Source organism: Papio anubis, chromosome 2 (assembly GCF_008728515.1).
Source record: "Papio anubis isolate 15944 chromosome 2, Panubis1.0, whole genome shotgun sequence".
Classification (NCBI taxonomy): domain Eukaryota; kingdom Metazoa; phylum Chordata; class Mammalia; order Primates; family Cercopithecidae; genus Papio; species Papio anubis.
The window spans coordinates 186,916,380-186,939,892 of NC_044977.1; positions in this window are offsets into that span (position 1 = coordinate 186,916,380).

Genomic DNA, 23,513 nt, shown 5'->3' on the forward strand with positions numbered 1-23,513 from the left:
CCGCTGCCAGTCCATTATCATGAACTAGGATAGGGCAGGAAGTCAAGGTTTATTGTCTTGCTTTGGCATTTTCATATTCTGCATTGTGAGCAATCTCTACTGAGAGAGGTGACAAGAAGAGAATAATAGTTAATAACAGATTTTAATAAGTGGGGAATTAGTAGCTAAACTTCATTAGTGATCTTAAGACCCACAAATAAAATTTATATTTTTGCAAATGCTCAATTTAAGAATATTTCCAATCATCTATCCATAAGCTCTAAAGTATGTTAAATTTTAACTCATTATCTTAATCACCCTGTGTCTGGGTTCCTGTTCTTTATTTTATTTATTTATTTATTTAGAAGGAGTCTCACTCTGTCGCCCAGGCTGGAGTGCAATGGCATGATCTCGGCTCACTGCAACCTCTGCCTCCCAGGTTCAAGCGATTCTCCTGCTTCGGCTTCCCAAGTAGCTGGGATTACAGGCACATGCCCCAACAAAGCATTCTCTCTGGACCCTTAGTTTTCCCATTTGTAAGAAGAATGGGTATTGGAGTTAATAATCTCCATGCTCTTTGAGCCAGACATTTTAAGACACTAAAATTCTCATGTCTGTCTCTCACAAATCCTTTGCCAGTGAGCTGTTGCATTCTTCAGGCACTAGAGGGAGCTTCTGGGAGAGTTTTCTAATACGTTTAGAGTGAAGTAAGGGATGAACGTCTTTAAAACAATTCACATTCTGATTGAAAAAATGTAATTTCACTTTTTAATTTAATGTAAAATAAATAAATGTTGCAGCAATTATAAAATTTTGTATTATTATGACTCTGTAGCATGAAGTTAACTTAATTCGCTTTAAATAACAATCAGTCTTGAATTTTTTGTCCTCTATCTTTAAATTTATGAAAGCATGGGGAAGCACATTCAGAAACCAATGGAAAATAGTTCAATTATGTGAGTAGGATTCTTTTTAAAAGCCACAATTCTCAACTGAGATAATTCTCTGCTTGATGATACTGTAAAAGAGAGTTATGATGCCCCTGTGTGCTTTTTAAGAATAGGCTTTAGAAAGTAGACAAATGCAATTTGACAAAGACCTGTTTAACTATGAAATTATTATGAACTTATTTATTAAATTTCAAGGAAATCAGGATTGGGAAATTTGTGAAAAACAAATGAACATCTATTCATCAACCTGAGAATAATGTAGTTTGAGATGAGAAGTTAATTTGCATTTTTATTACTATTATTTATTAAATTATGAAAACAGTCAAAATATTCTTAGATTAAGATATGACTTTGAGTCTTTGCTTCCTTTGTAGACTATTTGCTTATTCTTTGGGGATCTCTCAGATAATATCTTTGATACTCTTACATTTGCTGTGTCTTTAGGTGTAGGAATGTTCATCTCTTGAAGGACTGAAATCCTACATAACTTTTCAATCTGAGCTTTTATGGCTTTAATTATAATGAATTCTCAGTTTTTCTTTTCATTCATTGCCTCTTTTATTCTCTTTATTTCTGGTACTTCTATTATGGGAGTACTAATAAGTCTCTTCCTAACCTCCATTTTTTTATTAGGCTGTATCCACTCTTTTCGTCAGCTAATACTTTCTGGTTAGATTTATTTATTTATTTATTTATTTATTTATTTATTTATTTATTTATTGAGATGGGGTCTTGCTCTGTCACCCAGGCTGGAGTGCAGTGGCATGATCTTGGCTCACTGCAACCTCCGCCTCTAGGTTCAAGCAATTCTCCCTGTCTCAGCCTCCTGAGTAGCTGGAATTCCAGGTGCCTGCCACCACGTCCGGCTAATTTTTGTATTTTTTAGTAGAGATGGGGTTTCACCATGTTGGCCAGGCTGTTCTTGAACTCCTGACCTCAGGTGATCTGCCTGCCTTGGCCTCCTAAAGAGCTGGGATTACAGGCATGAGCCACCCTGCCGAGCCGAGGTTATTTCTTATGCCAGCCATATATATTTGTGACAACAAATGTCTTTGGTTGATTCTTGCTTCCTGTTGTTCAACATGTTTATATTTTTGAGAATATTTATATCCACATTTTAAATACTTGTTTTCTCTATTATTTTATTAGCTCTATATTCTCTAGTATTAGATATTCCATTTGTTATCCCATAGTGCGTTCACTTTATTCAGAAGCCTCAAGGATTTTTACTGGGAACTCATCTTCTTTTACATGAGGCTGTCGGCTGACTTTTCAGACTATAAGATTTCAAGGTTGGGATAGGTATAGTTTTGATGCATTTACTGAGTGTGATTCTTTATGTGTTCTTTTTCTATGTCTCTTCTGACCTATCAAAGTTCCGATGTAGGAACATAAGATGACAAGCCAACTGCCTGAACTGGTAGTATCTCATTTCCTATTCAGTTGTGCAAAGTATGTTTAAACATTTAATTTCTTCTCTCTCTCTCTCTTGCTCTTACTCTTACTCTCAAAATGCTGTTTCTCTAAATTGGAGTACTATTTTTTTCATGAAATTCATATAGTTCATATATTACTTGGTGTTAGTAAATAAATAAGATATTTTAGATTGCGTTATTAATGAATACAAATATTACCAAAATTCTATTGAAAGAAAAATGCTGCATACATTTTGATTACTCAAATTTAACTAATTATATGTCTGTGTGAAAAATTATAGGGCAGGTGAAAGAATACTGAAAAGAAACTGAGAATATCTGTATTTAAATCCTAGATCTGCTTTTATTAATATTTTCACCTTGGTCAAATACCAAGATATCTGGACTTGGGTTTTATAATTCATAATATATAATTCATTTCTTCTCCTCTGAATGTACCTGTTAAGGGAGCATATGCAGCATTCACAGACACACAAGAATACATCAGTGAGAAAAGTCTGTGTGTGTATGTGCGTATGTGTGTGTGCATGTGTGTGTGTGTGTGTATATATGTGAATTTGGGTGTTTATCTAATAATCCCCAATGCAGGGGATTACTTTCTGGTAAACTATGATAAAGGAATGCACTTGACTGGATGTCTAAGTGAGATGTCTAATCCTTTGATGTTAGAATAGCTACTTTTATGGAGCAAACTCTCAAGTCCCTTTATTCAACCATTACATAAGCATGTAGGGCTGCTCTACCTTACCTTGTAGCATGAATGGAACTGAGAGAATGCAGCAGTGGCTATATTGCAAGGGTAGACGCTGACAGCTGATGGCTAGGTAAGCTTTATACACAGGAGCAGGTAGCACAAAGAAAACTACAGCACCTGAGTACAAAAAGTAAAAGATAAAGCAGGGCATTTGCCTGCTTTTCACAGAAAATAAACCTTGTCTAGTAGCAAAGCCTGCGCAGATGACTCATGTTCAGAACAGGCAAATGATCAGCTCCTCTTTCTGTGGGCAGAAACCAACAAGGCAGTGAAGACAGGAGAGCTGTCCTTCTCTATGGGCTAAGGCAGATGTGTAAAGAGAAGAGGAAGTAACGCATTTTTTTCTTCCACAACAGTGACAAATGAAAAAAACAATGTGAAAAGTCTTGACAAATTGTAAGTTGCAAAAAAAATAAGAGATGTCTTGACATACTGATTAAATGATGCAGTTATTTGTTTAAACCGCTTTGCACTTTAGACAGAAATTTTTTTTAGAGTGGCATTGTGTACGATGCTTATCGCTCCTGGTGGAGCAGAGCAGGCATTTAACACATGATAGTTTGTTGTTCGAATTTTTACCATACTTAATGTTCTGACAGCTCCATTCAATATTATCAACAGAAAAATGTATGATTCATAAAACTTCCTGAAATACTGAAATCTCAATTAGTATTACTAGTAATAATACAAATAGGAGCTCCAGTTTAAAATCCCCATCGATTTCCTAATTCAACTTCCTATAATATATTAAGTATCAATATAATTTTAAGTTATTCTACTTAATTTCATTTTTAATGACCTTTTCTTCTTGATTCTCTTTTTCTCAAAATACTCTATCCTGTTATTTTACCATAATATCACACATCTCTTTTCATCTTCACTCTCTATCCGTAACTCCTCCTCCTCTGGCAGACCACTGAAATTGCTCAAGATTTTAATCTTGTCACTTTTCTAATTCTACACATTTTTTGCAGGTAAACCAATCCATTGCCATTGGTTTAATGACTTTCTATGCCTTGATGACTTGAAAATACATACAGTTAGTCTTAACTTTTTTCTTGATCTCAAGAGAAGGACTTTAAATCCATGCATTATTGTTATCTCACTCTAAATACCTCACAGGCAACACAGGCACGACTTGTCCCAAACTGACCCAGTCTCTGCCATCATTCTCAATCTTCTTTGTATCAGTAATGGTGACACCATCCATTCTGCCACACAGCCGGAATCACAGAAATCATGCTTGACTCCTTCCTCATGTCAACCTTCTGCAATCATGAAGTCTCAGTCCTAAAAACCTTTCTCAAGGCTCAAATTACTTCCTTTCCCACTCTACCACTATAGTCCAAATTCCTATCACTTTTCTGTAGTGGGATATTATGATACAGACAGTAAACATTATTCTGAAGCATTGCTGAACTCAGGAATTAGTAAGTAATCTCTAGTAACTTACCGACTCTTTAATAAAGTTAGAAATCAAGAATGTAAACCAAAAACAGAACAACTTTAAAAAATAAAAACATATGTCTAAATGTCTAAATCATTAACCTGTTAAAGAAAAAAAAAAAAAAGGCTGGGCGCAGTGAGTGGCTCACGCCTGTAATCCTATCACTTTGGGAGGCCAAGGTGGGTGGATTGCCTGAGCTCAGGAATTCGAGACCAGCCTGGGCAACACGTTGAAATCCCTTCTCTACTAAAATACAAAACATTATCTGGGCATGGCGGTGTGCGCCTGTAGTCCCAGCTACTCGGCAGACTGAAGCAGGAGAATTGCTTGAATCCGGGAGGCGGAGATAGCAGTGAGCCAAGATCGCGCCACTGCACTCCAGCCTGGGCAACAGAGCTAGACTCAGTCTCCAAATAATAATAATAATAATAATAATAATAAGTGTTATAAAGTGTTTAGAACTATGGAAAATAAAAGAATTTGTATCACAATTTTTGACAAATAAAGATTTAGAAGATGGTTTTAGACTTTAAAAATACTTAGAAATAAAACTCAAATATTAACTAATTAAATTTTTAATCCACAAAACTGGTACAATGCAGAATAAAAAAGTTGAAAAAGGAAAGCAACAACAAAAAATAAGAGTAATTGCAAGAAAGAACTGAAAAAATAGAGTTAATAAACAAATTTATTTAATTAGTTTTTTAAGAAATTAATAAAATAGGTATACATATAGATCACTGATTATGACAAAATAGTAAATACTAGCAATAAAAAAGGGAGACACAATATTAGATATAGTCAATTTTTTAAAAAAATTATAAAATGTTATGAATTTATTATTACAAATAAGTTTAGAGACATAGAAGAAATGATCAATCTTTTAGAAATATTAATTAACAAAATGACCCTACAGAAAATAAATAGAAAATACTACGATAAGTTTTTTAAAAAAAATATAGTCAAAATTCTCCCTTAAAATATATGCTGAGCTCAGGTGTTTTTATAAGTGAATTTTAAATCAAATTTTAAAAAAAACTGATAATCTCAATTTATTATAAATAAGAAATGGCAAAGAAAAGAAAAAGAAAAAACATACCCCAATTCATATTACAAAGCAATTATAACCTTCTTATTAAAATCTAGACAAGAACAGCATAATAAAAAGAATTATTGGCCAATCTCTGAAAAGTGTGCTTGCAACGTATTACATAATACTTTAGAAAATGTTTCCTTTATTTTCTTTTGCCTTCATATTGTTTGAACAGTTTGGCTCCCATCATTACCATGCTTAAGAAATGAATTTTGTAGGGTGCTTGTGCTGTTTGATTGAGTTTACTTGAATTTTTAGCCATTTTCTTTATACTTGACTGCCAAACTCCACAAGATATTTTTACCTTTTCTAGTTTTCTATAATTTCATTGTCTTGTAGATTCTGTTATCTGACTCTTTGCTAACACTCTTTCTATGTTCTGTGACTTTCCCTTTAGCCCTTTTATGCTGGGAGTTAAACATGTAGAGTCTGACCTATTGCTCTTCGTGATTTATATCCTACTGCCTTGAATAGCACACCCATTCCCGTATGTCTAGTAATCTTCATTCGATCGGTAACTCTCAAACTGAAAAGTTCCCCATCTGATCACTGGAACTGTAGTTTTGTCAGATACTTAGCTCTGCTGTGCACATCACTTCTTTGATTGAATTTGACTAACACCAAACTCAGCATTTTTCCTGTCAAAACTCTGACTTCTAATCTTTTTTACCTCACATCACACCTTGTCCATGGTCACATTTTTTTTTTTTTTTTTGGTAACCAAAACTTGTCAATGGCATATCATTGAATTTTTTTCTTTTTCATTAGCTGTATCCATCTGATTCAATCTTTAATACAGCTCATATTTGTCTCTTTCTGTCCAATCTCATTTGTACATTGTTAAACAAGTGTTTATCACTAATCTGGAATACATCATCCTCAATAAGGCTCTTGTTTTCCTCCGGGCTGCACTGCTCACACTGCTCAGTTTTCTGTTAAGCAACCTGCTCATTACAGTAGATCACCAAGGTGATCTGTTCTTCTGTTCTTCAGAAGTTCACTATTTCTTATGGCAACAGGGCTACACGGTTTTAAGATTCCTCAAAATCAGTATCTAATTAACATTATTTTTCATTACTATTCTGTATATCTTCACATTCTGTAAATATAATACTCATGTTTATGTTAAATTTCCTTATAAGTTCAACACATTGAAAGCTAAAATAAAGACTTCCTACTATGAAATTGTAAATAAAACCCTTGGCTATGGAATCCAGATTGTATTTTTAGTTGAATTATGCTTTGTTTATTTAAAATACATCAAAGTTGAAAATATAAAGAGATTAAACTGAAAAATGGTCTATGAATGTGTGGGCATTTTTGTCAGATTATTTTATTCTTATTTTTCAAAAAGGTGTTACTTGCTTCATGGCAATTAAATTGTAAAAATTGTATTTTTAGGATGGCAAGTTATCTTTGAAAGCAAGCATTTGGCTCTGGTTAACTGTTTTTTTGTGTGTCTGTGTGTGAGCGTGTGTGTGTGTGTGTTTTTTTTTTTCTTTCCATGGAAGTTAGAGAAGACGCTTGACATAGCTTGTCTGACATTATAGTAAAGGGAGTTATTAAGAAAATTGCCTGTAACTTGTACCAATTTGTGGTTTCTGCATTTTCCCTTTGGCTTCTGTTTTCTAATTCCCTGGTCCCAAGCCACATCAGTTGTTTCTTAATTCACTTTAAGCCACATATCATCATGACAATGTCTGTTACTCAAGATCCCTGAGTCCTTTGCCAACCTCAATGGTTATTTAATATAATAGAAGAGATTATGTGATTGACAATGAAATTAGATCTTAAGCTGAAACTTAACTTGTAGGAACAGTGACCTATGCTTGGTGGATATTTACATCTTGAGTTGTTCTGTCCCTGTTCTTTGCATTTTCCAAAATTCTTAGATTACTTCACAAGACAATGTCATCTGAGTGTAAACAACGATAGCAACGAAATCACAATATTATAATATTAGCATTGTTTAAAGTAATAAGCTGGTTTCTCATTTATAATAATTTCTGACACAAATTCTTTAATCTTATTTTTAATTTAAATTTCTTTTCTTGCATGTTAAGTTCACATTTTTGGTCTCATGAGTGTTATGCATAAAAACATTTTTTAACACAATTGCATTTTGTTATTCTTAATTTTTATAGAAGTTGTTATTTTAAAAGTCTATATTAAGAATGTAGACTTAATTTTTGCTTAATTAGTATTCAAATCCAAAATTAATAGTTACATTAATGTATATTAATTTAGAACAAGTAGTTAGGAAAAATGAATAAGACCCAGTATTTGATAGCACAACAGTAACTATGGTTAACAATAATTTAATTACACTTTAAAAAATAACTAAAGGATAATAACTAAGTTGTTTGTAACAGAAAGGATAAATGGTTGAGGGGATAGATATTCCATTTACCATGATATGATTATCACTCATTGCATTCCTGTACCAAAGTATCTCATGTACCCCATATAGATATATACCTACTAAAAATAGAAAATTTAAAAAAGAACAGTTTATAGTATTTAACTTATAGAAAATATATTCTTTTTTTGAAGTTTAGAGATTTGTTTTCCATATTCTTGAAAGCTTCAAAACAAAAATGGCATTGTCAAATTGTGTCTACTAAAATTCAGGATCGTATATGCTTTTAATATTAAGTTTTACTCATTTAAGCATAGTTATATGAATGAATGTATTGGAGCATCTATATAAATAATCTTGTTCAGAGTAATTCATCAGTGCCTCTCATTTAAATAAAATTTGCATAGTTAATAAAAATGCATATTTTTTCAAGATATGAGACATTTCTTTCTTAGACAATGGGAACAGAAAATATTTTAGAGCTCTCACTGCCCTAGAACATTTTGCAAAACATAGTTTGCCAACTCTTTCTCTAAAGAACACCATACACTCAAATATGCATTGGCTGAAAGAGCAGATTTTAAATTTAATTTTATATGTAACACTCTTACCTTGAGATGAGATTTCTTAGCCAGCATCGTATACTGCTGTTTCTAACATTAATTTCTCATTGCCAAGTAACTTCACTACTACCTAAAAATGTGTTCTACTGGCTCATAAACAATTATATCATCAATCCCCTCTGTGTGTAACAAGAGACCTTAACCACAGAACTGGGAAATAAAAGGAAGAATTATGCCAGAAGTCACAACCGTGCCAGCAACCTGCCTTGCAGTGATTGGCTAAATGAGGCCAACCAGTTGAGTTTCATTCAGCAGACGTTTTGAGTTAACCTACAAGCTTTTTTTTTTTTTTTTTTCCTTCATTTTCTCTATTTTTCTTTACTTGGGTCTCTTTTGATTTCATGCTGGCTTTTTAAATTGAGGATAAAGTTAATTCATTTAACAATGCCACAGCTGGAATTAAGTATGCCTCTTCTCTGATCGCTGAGGGGAGGGGCTGTGCTGATTGGTGGTGTCTTACTGGATGCCCAACACCCTTGAGGGCTGTTGCTGAATCAGTGGTGCCTCTAGCGACAAGCAAGAAGTAAACTAATTATGAACATATGGTTTGGCAGACACCTTGTTAGCTTGCTGCTGCGTAGGTGTTTGGAAGGAGGTGAAGGGGAAAGCTTGAGGTAGAAGGTGTGGCTAAAAGTCCCACTGATAAGCCTGGGGGAGATTTGATTGATCCTAATCTTTTTGTCAAGAATCAGCATGCTTCTGGCAGCAACAGCTTGGTAATAACAGAGATTTGTGGCCCTTAAGCTCTTGTGGTGATAGACGGCACACATAACCAGACCAGTCAACTGGCTCCTTATAAGGCCCTCATTTAATTGGCCACAATAGTGGGGACAGAAATGAGATGTTAGGTCAAGGTACAACACATGGCCTACCTGAAATGGCGTGATTACCATCAGAAGAACAAGAGAAGACTTGAGAAAAGGACTGCAGGGAAGCCTTTAGTAAGAGCCACGCAAGTGCGGTATTTATATTGTACTTGAATTACTTAAAGAAAAATGCAGACATATAAAGGATTGAGAGGAGACATATTAGATTGGGTTGTGACTTGATCTGAAGAAGAATAAAGCAGGTATTCTATTTTATAAAAAATTAAATTTCTTGGAAAATTAATAGTAGATAGTTTGAAACATTTTGTGAATTTTATGTATTTATGAAAAATTACACACACTCCTGGTATTCAACTGCATAGCTGTAAGTCATATATTTTCATCAGCTACATTTTTGCGTATAGTACTTATTGTACAATAATATATATTAATTATATATTAATTATATAATTATATATAATAAAGTATATTTTATATAAGACCCTTGGAATTATTGTATAAATTTTATATACCTACTCTAAAGCCTAAATTTTTTGAATACTAAAAAAATTCCATGATGCCTATGGAAAACTAGTTTATCTAATGGGAAACATTTGCTCTTAAAAGATTTGCTAGTTTCCAATCTTTCTTCTATACTTATGGATGTTCTTATGTCAATTACTCAGGGTGGTATAGACAATAGAGACATTTTGTATATCATTTAAAATAGTATTGGATTATCTAAAATTATATAAATAGTATAGTATTATCTAAAATTATATAAAAGTAATTATGCAGCCTGCCTGTATTAGTTCATTCTCACGCTGCTATGAAGAAATACATAAGACCTGGGAACTTTTAAAGAAAAGAGGTTTAATTGACTCACAGATTCACATGGCTGGGGAGGCCTCAGGAAACTTACAATCATGGCAGAAGACACCTCTTCACATGGTAGCGGGAGAGAGAGTGCCAAACGAATAGGGAACCCTGTTACAAAACCATCAGATCTCATGATAACTCACTTACTATCAGGAGAACAGCATGGGGGAAACCACCCCCATGATTCAATTATCTCCACCTGATCCCACCATTGACACATGGGGATTATTACAACTCAAGGTGAGATTTGAGTGGGGACACAGAGCCAAATCATATCACTACCTTGCTACTAAGTGATCAATAATTAGCATATTTCCAGATGGAAGGAATATTGCTCCAGATGTGACCCAGTAGACTCACCTCTGTGTTCTGCAATTACACAGATTGCACATGAACGGTGTTGTGTGAAAGTGAATATGTGTACATGTGCATATGTCAATATGGTAATTGTTTGTTCTTCTGGAAATGGTTTGTACACATCTTCTTTTTTAAAGCAGCTACAATTCATTTTTTAAATGTTCCAAACCTTATGTCTTATTGAAAATACACCCACAGGGATCTTGGAATAGGAAAAACTGGAAGTGGGACAGTGTAGAGCACGGCTATAGCCAGATGACTTTAGGCCAGGTTCTAACACGTAGTGGCAGTGTGACCTTGGGCAAATTGCTAACTCCTTAAATTTTTGATGTCCTCATCCATAAATAACACCTGACCTACATGACCTACCACAGTGGGTTAGTGTAAGGATAAATTGAGTTAATATATGACATGGTTTGGATTCGTGTTCCCAACCAGATCTCAAGTTGAAATGTATTCCCCAATGCTGGAGGTAGGGCCTGGTGGTTGGTGACTGGATGATGGGGGTGATTTCTTATGGTTTAACACCATCCCCCTTTGTTCTGTCATTACAATAGTGAGTTCTTGTGAGATCTAATTATTTAAAAGTGTATGGCACCTCCCCGTGTCTCTCTCTCTCTCTCTCTCTCTCTGTCTCTCTCTCATTTGTGCTCTGGCCATGTAAGATAAGCCTGCTTCCTGTTTGCATTCCACAATAATTGTAACTTTCCTGAGGCCTCCTAAGAAGTCAGGTAGATAGGCAACATTGTGTACAGCCTGCAGAACCATGAACCAATTAAGCCTTTTAAAAAATATTTTATATTAAATAAACCAATATTAAATAAAACCAACTCTCAGATATTTCTTTACAGCAATGTGAGAATGGATTAATACAGAAAATTGGGACCAAGGAGTAGGGCATTTCTATAAAGATACCTGAAAATGTGGAAGCGACTTTGGAACTGGGTAACAGGCAGAGATTGGAAGAGTGTGGAGGGCTCACAAGATAAGAAGATGAGAGAAATTTGGAACTTCTGAAAGAATTGTTGAACAGTTGTGACCAATGTGATAGTGACATGGACAAAGATGGCCATGCTAATAAGGTCTCAGATGGAGATGAAGAACTTATTGGGAACTGGAGCAAAGGTCACATGTGTCATGTTTTAGCGAGGAGGCTGGCTGCATTGTGCCTCTGTTCTAAGGAATCTGTGGAACTCTGAACTTGAGAATGATAATTTTGGGTATCTAGTGGAAGAAATTTCTAAGGAGCAAAGTGCTCAAGAATGACCTGGCTGCTTCTAACACCTACACTCGTATGTGTGAGCAAAGAAATGACCTGAAACTGTTTATATTTAAAAGAGAAGTAGACCATAAAAATTTGGAAAATTTGCAGCCTGGCAATGCAGTAGAAAAGAAAAACTCATTTTATGGGGACCAATTGAAGCCCAATGCAGAAATTTGAATAACTTAAAGGAAGACAAGTGCTGATAGCTTCCAACACAATGGGCCAAAGGCCTTCAAGGCATTTCAGAGACTTCTGGGGCAGCCTCTCCCATCACAGGCCCAGAGACCTTGGAAAGAAGAATGGTTTCATGGGCCAGGACCCTGGGGCCACCAAAGCTAAGAACTCAGGGGGAGTCCATTTAACCCCCCGACCACCTACACTGGAACAGACACTTGTATCCAAGGCTGAAAGACCAAGAGATGGTTCATATCACAGGAATCTGTGCAGACAGCCCCCAGTGCCCCAGTACCAGCTCAGAGCCAGGCAGGTTTGCTGGTTGGCTAGACCCAGAAGTGAGACAACAATCACTGCAGTTCGGTTCACAGGAAGCCACATCCATAGGAAAAGGGGGAGAGTAGTACATCAAAGGAACACCCCATGGGACAAAAGAATCTGAACAACAGCCTTCAGCCCTAGACCTTCTCTCTGATAAAGCCTACCCAAATGAGAAGGAACCAGAAAATTGACCCTAATAATACAACAAAAGAAGGCTCTTCAGTACCCCTCCAAAACCACACAAGTTCACCAAAAATGGATCCAAACCAAGAAGAAATCCCTAATTTACCTGAGAAATAATTCAGGAAGTTAGTTATTAAGCTAATCAGAAAGGAAGGGACCAGAGAAATGGGCAGTCCAATGTAAGGAAATCCAAAAACTGACATAAAAAGGGAGAAATAGTCAAGGAAATAAATAGCTTAAAGTAAAACCAATAAGAAATTCAGGAAACTTTGGATACAGTTTTAAAAATGTGAAATGCTCTGGAAAGTCTCAGCAATAAAATTGAACAAGTAGAAGAAAGAAATTCAGAGCTTGAAGACAATGTCTTTGTATCAAACCAATCCAACAAAGACAAAGAAAAAAGAATAAGAAAATATGAACAAAGTCTCCAAGAAGTCTGGGATTATGTTAAATGAGCAAACCTAACAATAATCAGTGTTCCTGAGGATGAGGATTATTCTAAAAGCTTGGAAAACATATTTGGGGAAATAATGAAGAAAAACTGCCCCAGCCTTGCTAGAGACCTAGACATCCATATACAAGAAGCACAAAGAACACCTGGGAAATTTATCACAGAAAGATCTTCACCTAGGAACATTGTCATTAGGTTATCCAACGTTAAGATGAAGGAAAGAATCCTAAGAGCTGTGAGACAAAAACACAAGGTAACGTATAAAAGAAAACCTATCAGGTTAACAGCAGATTTCTCAGAAGAAACCCTAAAAGCTAGAAGGGATTGGGGTCCTATCTTCAGCCTCCTCAAACAAAACAATTATCAGCCAAGAATTTTGTATTCGGTGAAACTAAGCATCATATATGAAGGAAAGATACAGTCTTTTTCAGACACACAAAAGCTGAGAGAATTCGCCACTACCAAGCCACCACTACAAGAACTGCTAAAAGGAGCTCTAAATCTTGAGAAACAAATCCTGGAAACACAAAATAGAACCTCTTTAAAGCATGAATCACACCGGACCTGTAAAACAAAAATACAAGTTAAAAAGCAAAAACAAAAACAAAAAAAAACAAGAAAATAAAAATACACAGGCAGCAAATATCATGGTGAATGCAACAGTACCTCATATTTCAATGCTAACACTGAATGTGAATGTCTGAAATGCTCCACTTAAAAGATACAGAACCACAGAATGGAAAAGAACTCACCAACCAACCATCTGCTGCCTTCAGAATACTCACCTAACACATAAAGCTCACAAAAATTTAAAGTAAAGGAGTGGAAAAAGGCATTTCATGTAAATGGACACCAAAAGCAACAGTGGTAGCTATTCTTATATCAGACATAACAAACTTTAAAGCAATAACAGTTAAAAGAGACAAACAGGGCTACTATGTGATGGTAAAAGGCCTTGTCCAAGAGGAAAAATATCACAATCCTAAACATATATGCACCTAACACTGGAGCTCCCAAATTTATAAAACCATTACTAATGGACCTAAAACATGAGATAGGCAGCAACACAACAAAAATCAGGGACTTGAATACTCCACTGACAGCACTAGACAGGTCATCAAGACAGAAAGTCAACAAAGAATGGTTTTAAACTATACCTTGGAACAAATGGACTTAACAAATATATACGGAACATTTCATCCAACAACCACAGAATACACATTATATTCAACAGTGCATGGAACTTTCTCCAAGATAGACCATATGATAGGCCATAAAACTAGCCTCAATAAATTTAAGAAAATTAGAATTGTATGAAGCACTCTCTCAGACCACAGTAGAATAAAACTGGAAATCCACTCCAAAAGGAACCTTCAAAAGCATACAAATACATGGAAATTAAATAACATGCTCCTGAATGAGCACTGGGTCAAAAATGAAATCAAGATGGAAATTAAAAATTCTTCAAACTGAATGACAATAATGACACAACCTATCAAATCCTCTGGGATACAGCCAAGACAGTGCTAAAAGGAAAGTTTATAGCCCTAAGTGGCTTCATCAAAAAGACTGGAAAAACACAAACTGACATTCCAAGGTCACATCTCAAGAAACTAGAATAAACCAAACCCAAACCCACCAGAAGAAAGGAAATAACCAAGATCAGAGAGGAACTAAATGAAATTGAAACAGCAACAAACAAAACAAAAGGTAAGTGAAACAAGAAAATGGTTTTTTGAAAAGATAAATAAAATTGATAGACCATTAGCAAGATTAACCAAGAAGAGAGAAAAATCCAAATAACCTCACTAAGAAACAAAACAGGAGATATTTCAACTGACACCACTGAAATATAAAAGATTCTTACAGGCTAGTATGAACACTTTTACATACATAAGCTAGAAAACCTAGAAGAGATGTTAAATAAATTCCTGGAAAAATACAACCCTCCTAGCTTAAATCAAGAAGAATTAGATACCCTGAACAGACCAATAAAAAGCAGCAAGATTGAAATACTCATTTAAAAATTACTAAGAACAACAAAAAAGTCCAGGACCAGATGGATTCCCAGCAGAATTCTACCAAACATTCAAAGAAGAATTGGTACCAATCCTTTTGACACTATTCCACAAGACAGAGAAAGAAGGAACTCTCCCTAATTCATTCCATGAAGCCAGCATCACCCTAATACCAAAACCAGTAAAGGACATAATCAAAAAAGAAAACTGTAGACCAACATCCTTGATTAACATAAATGCTAAAATCATTAACAAAATGCTAGCTTACCGAATCCAACAACATATCAAAAAGATCATCCCCCATGATCAAGTGGGTTTCATACCAGGGATGCAGGGATGGTTTAACATACGCAAGTCAATAAATGTGATACACAACATAAACAGAATTAAAAACAAATATCACATGATCATCTCAATAGATGCAGAAAAAGCATTTGACATAATACAACATCCCATTATGATTAAAACTCTCAGCAAAATTGGCATATAAAGTGCATACCTTAATGCAATAAAAGCCATCTATGACAAACTCACAGTCAACATAATACTGAATGGGTAAATGTCGAAATCACTCTTTCTGAGAACTGGAACAAGACGAGGATGCCCACTCGCATTACTCCTCTTCAACATAGTGCTGGAAGTCCTAGCCAGAGCAATCAGACAAGAGAAAGAAATAAAAGACATCCAAACTGGTAAAGAGGAAGTCAAACTGTTACTGTTTGCTGATGATATAATCGTTTACCTTGAAAAGGTACCTAATGACTCCACCAGAAAGCTCCTAGAGTTGATAAAATAATTCAGCAGTCTCTGGATACAAGATTAACATACACAAATTAGTAGCTCTTCACTACACCAACAGTGACCAAGTGGATAATCAAATCAAGAACTCAACTCCTTTTACAATAACTGCAAATAAATAAATAAATAAATAAATAAATGAAATACTTAGGAATATACCTAACTAAGGAGTTGAAAGATCTCTACAAGGAAAACTACAAAACACTGCTGAAAGAAATCACAGATGGCACGAACAAATGGAAACTCATCCCATGCTCATGGATGGGTAGAATCAACATTGTGACAATGACCTTACTGCCAAAAGCAATCTCCAAATTCAATGCAATTCCAATCAAAATACCACCATCATTCTTCACAGAATTAGAAAAAACAATTCTAAAATTTATATGGAACTGAAAAAGAGCCCGCATAGCCAAAGTAAGACTAAGCAAAAGGAACAAATCTGGAGGCATCACATTACCTGATTTCAAACTGTATTATAAGGCTGTAGTCACCAAAACTGCATGGTACTGGCACAAAAATAGATACATAGACCAATGGAACAGAATAGAGAACCCAGAAATAAACCCAAATACTTACAGCCAACTGATCTTCAACAAAGCAAACAAAAACATAAAGTGGGGGAAAGGACATCCTTTTCAACAAATGGTGTTGAGATAATTGGCTAGCCACATGTAGGAGAATGAAACTGGATCTTCATCTCTCACCTTATACAAAAATCAATGCAAGATGGATTAAAGACTTAAACCTAAGACCTGAAACTATAAAAATTCTAGAAGATAACATTGAAAAAACCTTTGTAGACATTGGCTTAGGCAAAAATTTTATAACCAAGAACATGAAAGCAAATTCAATAAAAACAAAGACAAATAGCTGGGGCCTAATTAAACTAAAGTGCTTTTGCATGGCAAAAGGAACAGTCGGCAGAGTAAACAGGTGACACATAAAGTGGGAGAAAATCTTCACAATCTATACACAAAGGATTAATATCCAGAATCTACAACAAGCTCAAACAAATCAGTAAGAGAAAAACAAACAATCCCATCAAAAAGTGGACTAAGGACATGAATAGACAATTCTCAAAATAAGATACACAAATGGCAAATAAACATATGAAAAAATGCTCAACGTCACTAGTGATCAGGGAAATGCAAATCAAAACCATGTCGCAATACCACCTGACTCCTGCGAGAAAGGCCATTAAAAAAAAAAAAAAAAAAAAAAAAACAGTAGATGTTGGCATGGATGTGGTGAACAGGGAACATTTCTGCACTGCTGGTGGGAATGTAAACAAGTACAGTCACTATGGAAAACAACATGGAGATTCCTTAAAGAACTAAAAGTAGAACTAACATTTGATCCAGCAATTCCACTACTGTGCATCTACCCAGAGGAAAAGAAGTCGTTATTCAAAAAAGATGCTTGCGTATGCATGTTTATAGCAGCACAATTCACAATTGCAAAATTGTAGAACCAACCCAAATGCCCATCAATCAACAAGTGGATAAAGAAACTGTGGTATATATATATATGATAGAATACTACGCAGCCATAAAAAAGGAATGAATTAATGGCATTTGCAGTTATCTGAATGAGACTGGAGACTATTATTCTAAGTGAAGTATCTCAGGAATGGAAAACGAAACACTGTATGTTCTCAACGATTTGTGGAATCTAAGCTATGAAGACACAAAGGCATAAGAATGATACAATGGGGACTTCGGGGGAAGAGTGGGAGGGGTGGGAGGGCTAAAAGACTATAAATATGGTGCAGTGTATACTGCTTGGGTGATGGGTGCACCAATATCTCACAAGTCAGCACTAAAGAACTTACTTGTGTAACCAAATACCACTTGTACACCAATAACTTTTTGAAAAATAAATAAAGAACAAAAAAAGATTCAAGGACGACAAAGGCCAATAATATGCTTACTTTTGAGAGAGTAGTTTTTCTCTTTCCTTTAAAGGAAAACAATCTTTATAGCCTCTCCATCTCCCTAACCTTAACTCGCTATGTGCAAAGACCTTTGGGATGGGTTGGGGTGTTTCTGGATTATGACAACACTGTTGAGAAAGTTTATGATGTTTGTAAATCTTCCTTCATACATAGCTTTTTTCCCCCTCTTTGTCTTTTTTTCTGATGCCTTTCTTTTGTCTCGGTTCCCCATGAAAGTCAGGTTTCATGATGATTTCTTGGTGAACTCCCCTTTTTGAAGAAACTTCAATCCCAAACATTCTCATGTCAGAAAACAGGACAATGTGTGACTATCTCTGAGTTCATTGTAACTAGAGGAAACAAAATTGTTGTATGGATATGAAATGGGATAACCACATTGAGTATATACATTTGTTTATTAATTTTTATGTAAGTAAACAGTTGTGCACCAATCATAAAAAAGAAATTTGTGTAACTAAAAGGAAAGCAAGTGCTGAAAGCTTCCAACATAATGGACAAAAGGCCTTCAAGGCATTTCAGAGACCTTTGGGGCCCAGAGGCCTTGGAGAGAAGAATGGTTTCACGGGCCAGGCCCCCAGGGCCCTGTTGCCCTGTACAGCCTTGGGACACCGCTCCCTGCATCCCAGCCACTCCTGAGCCAGTCGTGGCTCAAAGGGATCCAGGAACAGCTCAAGTAACTACTTCAGAGGGTGCAAGCCATAAACCTTGGCAGCTACCATGTGGTGTGTTAAGTTTGCAGGTCCACAGAACGCAATAATTGAGGATTAGGTGTCTCTGCCTAGATTTCAGATGATCTATGAAAAGCCTAGATGTCCAGGCAGAAACCTGCTTGAGGGACAGAGCCCTTATAGAGAAGCACTACTAGGTCAGTGAGGAGGGGAAATATGGAGTTGGAGCTCCCATGCAGAGTTCCCACTGGGTCACTGCCTAGTGCAGCTGTGAGAAGACAGCCATGATCTTGTAGACCCTAGAATGGTAGATCCACTAGCAGCTTGCACCCTTGCACCTGAAAGGGCCATAGGCGCTCAACAGCAGCCCATTAGAGTGACCGTGGAGGCTGAAGCAGAGCTGAAGCAGAGACAGAAGCAGAGCTGCCCAAAGCTTTGGGAGCCCACCCCTTGCACCAGCGTTCCCTGGAGGTGGTACATGGAATAAAAGAAGATTATTTTGGAGCCTTCAGATTTAATGACTGCCCTTCTGGGTTTCAGAGTTGCATGGGGCCTGTAACCGCTTTCTTTTTTCAATTTCTCCCTTTTGACAAAGTTTTGTTTACCCAATGTCTATACCCACATTGTACCCTGTCAATAACTAACTTGTTTTTCATTTTACAGGCTCATAGGCAGGAGGGCCTAGCCTTGTCTCAGATAAGACTTCAGACTGTGGACTTCTGAGTTAATGCTGAAATGAGTCAACACTTTGGGGGAATGTTGGGAAGACATGATTGTATTTTGCATTGTGAGAAAGACATGAGATTTGGGAGGGGCCAGGGGCAAATGATATGTTTTTTATCTGTGTCCCAAACCAAATCTTATTTTGAAGTGTAATCCTTAATTTTGGAGGTGGGGGAAGTGATTGGATCATGAGGGTAGTTGCTCATGGTTTAACACCATTCCCCTTTGGCGTTGTTTTCATGAAGTGAGTTCTTGTGATACCTGGTTGTTTAAAAGCACATGCCACCTCCCCTCTTTCTCTTACTCGTGCTCTGGCTATGTAAGAGGAGACACTTCCCCTTTGTCTGTTGCCATGATTGTAGAATTCCCCAGGCTTCCCCAGATGACAATGGCCAGCATCATGCTTCCTGTACATCTTGTGGAACCATGAGCCAATTAAACCACTATTCTTTATAAATTATCCACTCTCAGATATTTCTTTATAGCAATGAAAGAACAGACTAATACAACGTACATGAAGATTTCAGCATTAGGCTTGGCAGAATTTACATGCTAAATATGTGTTTGTTAAACATAAGACAGAGAGGCACCTACATGATTCTCATATAGTTCTAGTTGTCTTTAGGTGGTCTGACACTTTAGGGTAAATTTTATAAAAGCAGTGAACCCAAAACAAGAATTGAGGATCTATCAAACCTAAAAATAGAACTTATTTAGATGCATAGGTAAAGAAACCACACACAGCAAAAAGGTTCAATAGGGTCTGCTTGGTGAGGAGAAGGTTACTTCACCCATAGTACTTGCTCACCCCACAATGGGAAGTAATGGTGACACTAGCTCACACATCAGCACCTTCTCTCTTTAAAGCTCCTAGTTTTTAAAAAAATTCTCCCAGGTGTACAAAATACAGCATGAGTTTTCATCAGAGACTATTTATGTTGCAAGTCTTACTAGCTGACTGCAGCCACTTGGTCATGATACCTGTGCACAGTGGACATTATATATTTGCTTGTATCAAAAGCCCCATTTTCTAGGCCCTTCATTCCAGCTGATGGGACTTCATTGAGCAGATCAATAACGGAACAGACCTGAAACAGTCCTAATTCCTTAGCGTTGAACCACCACCAAGTCCACCTTTTTTGTTTTATTTTGTCATGAATTATGAGATACAATTGCCTGCAATGTGTTATTTTAATCCCTGGTGACATAATTTGGTTCTCTTTTTCTTATTTAAATAAACAAACATCACTCACCTGTCTTCTGGTAGTTTGCTGCATGCTTGATTATTTGGATTAAGCCATTTCAATTATTCAGATAGTTTATTTTAAGAGGAACAATATTTATGTGGACCTTGTATAAACATAGAGGGTTTTATGAATGTTACGAATACATATATGTTTTCCACAGAATCATGTCTAGCACTTGGATTATATCTTTTACAGGTAAAAAAACAATTAAAAAATAGCTTTTCCTGAGTATTAGCACATGTATTTTTGTTCACTTAAAACATCTGTCTTTTATTTGTCACCTTAGAAATCAGAACAGCTTGTAGCATTAAGATTTTGCCAGGAATTCATTTAAAAATAAGTAGGAATAGTAGGACCAAAGCATTTTTCAACAGATGGCACTTAGACTATCTAATTTAGCAATATATTTATTTTGTTTTTACAGAAAATTACCAGGCTAATGAGGGTGGTATAATTTTCCCAAGTTCATGCAATCGATACCAAAATCCAGAATGTCTGAGTCTGTCACGTTTCTTGTATTAAAAGTCCCATTTTACTTACATTTTTAAAAGAAACATACAGAAATAGCTAATATTCCTGCTAAAGTAAAAATCAAGTTGTTATTGCTGCAATGTTATCTAAATATAAGAGCCTAATCTTGCCTAGGGAATGTTTTGCAGTTTCAAGGTTTAACATATGGAGCCATTCTTAAATCACACTTTCTGCATTTCTCAATTGTCTCAGAATTTGGAGAACTCATGGCTAGTACAATTATTATTAAACATAACTAGGTCCCTCACATTATATTTCCTAGAGTATTTAAATGAAAGAAGTCTTTCTCAGTGAAACTTAACCAGAATTCACAAAATAATTACTCTGTGCAGATAAGTGATGCATATAATATTTACTTGGAATGTTTTCTAAATTAATAATCATCTAGACAAAAAATGGATTTAAACACCATTTTGAGGAAGACCTGGGATTTCTACAGTGAAACATTAAGGATGCAGGGGAAACAAGGAGGTAACTGAGTGGTATGGCTTGGCTCTGTATCACCACCCACATCTCACCTTGAATTGTAATAATCCCCATGTGTTGTAGGAGGGACCCTTTGGGAGGTAACTGAATTATGGGTGCAGGCTTTTCCTGTGATGATCTCATGATAGGGAATAAGTCTCATGATATCTGATGGTTTATAAAAGGGAGATCCCCTGCACATGCTCTTTCTTGCCTGCCACCCTGTAAGATGTGCCTTTCTCCTCTTTCGCCTTTTGCTGTGATTGTGAGGCTTCCTCATCCATGGAGAACTGTGAGTCCATGAAATCTCTTTTTCTCTAAAAATTACCCAGTCTCAAGTATGTCTTTATTAGCAGTGTAAAAACAGTCTAATACAGTAACCGGGTAGTGGGGTGCTGCTGTAAAGATATCCGAAAATGTGAAAGCAACTGGAACTGGGTAACAGACAGAGATTGGGAGAGTTTGGAGGGCTCAGAAGATGGGAAAATGTGGAAAAGTTTGGAACTTCCGAGAGACTTGAAGGACTCAGAAGACAGAATGGTGTGGGAAAGTTTGAAATTTCCTAGAGACTTGAAGGACTCAGAAGACAGAATGGTGTGGGAAAGTTTGAGACTTCCTAGAGACATGTTGAATGGCTTTAACCAAAATGCTGATAGTGATATGGACAGTAAAGTCCAGGCTGAGGTGGTCTCAGATGGAGATAAGGAACTTGTTGGGAGCTGGAGTAAAGATCACTCTTGCTATGTAAATAGACTGGTGGCATTTTGTCCCTGCCTTAGAGATCTGTGAAACTTTGAACTTGAGAGACATGATTTAGGGTATCTGGGGGAAGAAATTTCTAAGTAGTAAAGTGTTCAAAAGGGAGCAGAACATAAAAGTTTGAAAAATTTGCAGAGTGAAAATGTAGTAGAAAGGAAAAGCCAATTTTCTGGGGAGAAATTCAAGCTGGCATCAGAAATTTGCATAAGTAATGAGGAGCCAAATGCTAATCACCAAGACAATGGGGAAAATGTCTGCAGGGCATGTCAGTGACCGGAACCCCTCCAATCACAGGCTCAGAGACCTACGAGGGAAAAACATGGTTTCCTGGGCCAGGTCCAAGGATCTCTGCTGTGTGCAGTCTTGAGACTTAGTGTCCTGTGTCCCAGCTGCTCCAGCTGTAGCTAAATGGGGCCAATATATAGCCCAGGCCATTGCTTCTGACAATGCAAGCCCCAAGTCTTGGCAGCATCCAGATGGTGTTGGGCATGTGGGTGCACAGAAGTCAATAATTGAGGTTTAGGAACCTCCGCCCAGGTTTCAGAGAATGTATGGAAACACCTGGATGTCCAGGCAGAAGTTTTCTGCAGAGGCGGGGCTCTTGTTGAGAACCTCTGCTAGGGTAATGCAGAAGGAATATGTGGGGTTGGAGCCCCCACACAGAGTCCCCAGTGGGGCACTGTGTAGTGGAGTTGTGAGAAGAGGGCAACCATCCTCCAGATCCCGGAATGGTAGATCCATTGACAGCTCGCACTGTGCACCTGGAAAAACCACAGACACTCAATGCCAGCCCACAAAGGCAGCAAGGAAGGAGGCTGAGCCCCACGAAGCCACAGGAGTGGAGTTTCTCAAGGCCATGGGAATGCATCTCTGGCATCAATGTGACCTAGATATGAGACGTGAAGTCAAAGGAGATTATACTGGAGCTTTAAGATTTGTCAGCCCCTCTGGATTTCAGACTTGTATGAGGCCTGTAGCCCCTTCATTTTGGTCAATTTCTCCCATTTGAAATGGACATATTTACCCAATGCCTGTGCCTCCATTGTATCCAGGAAGTAAATAACTTGCTTTTGATTTTACAGGCTCATAGGCAAAAGGGACTTGCCTTGTCTCAGATTAGATCTGGGAGTTGGACTTTTGAGTAAATGCAGGAATTAGTTAAGATTTGGGGGATTATCGGGAAGGCATGATTGATTTTGAAATGTGAGGACATGACATTTGGAAGGGGCCAGGAGTCGAATGATATGGTTTGGCTCTGTGTCCCTACCCAA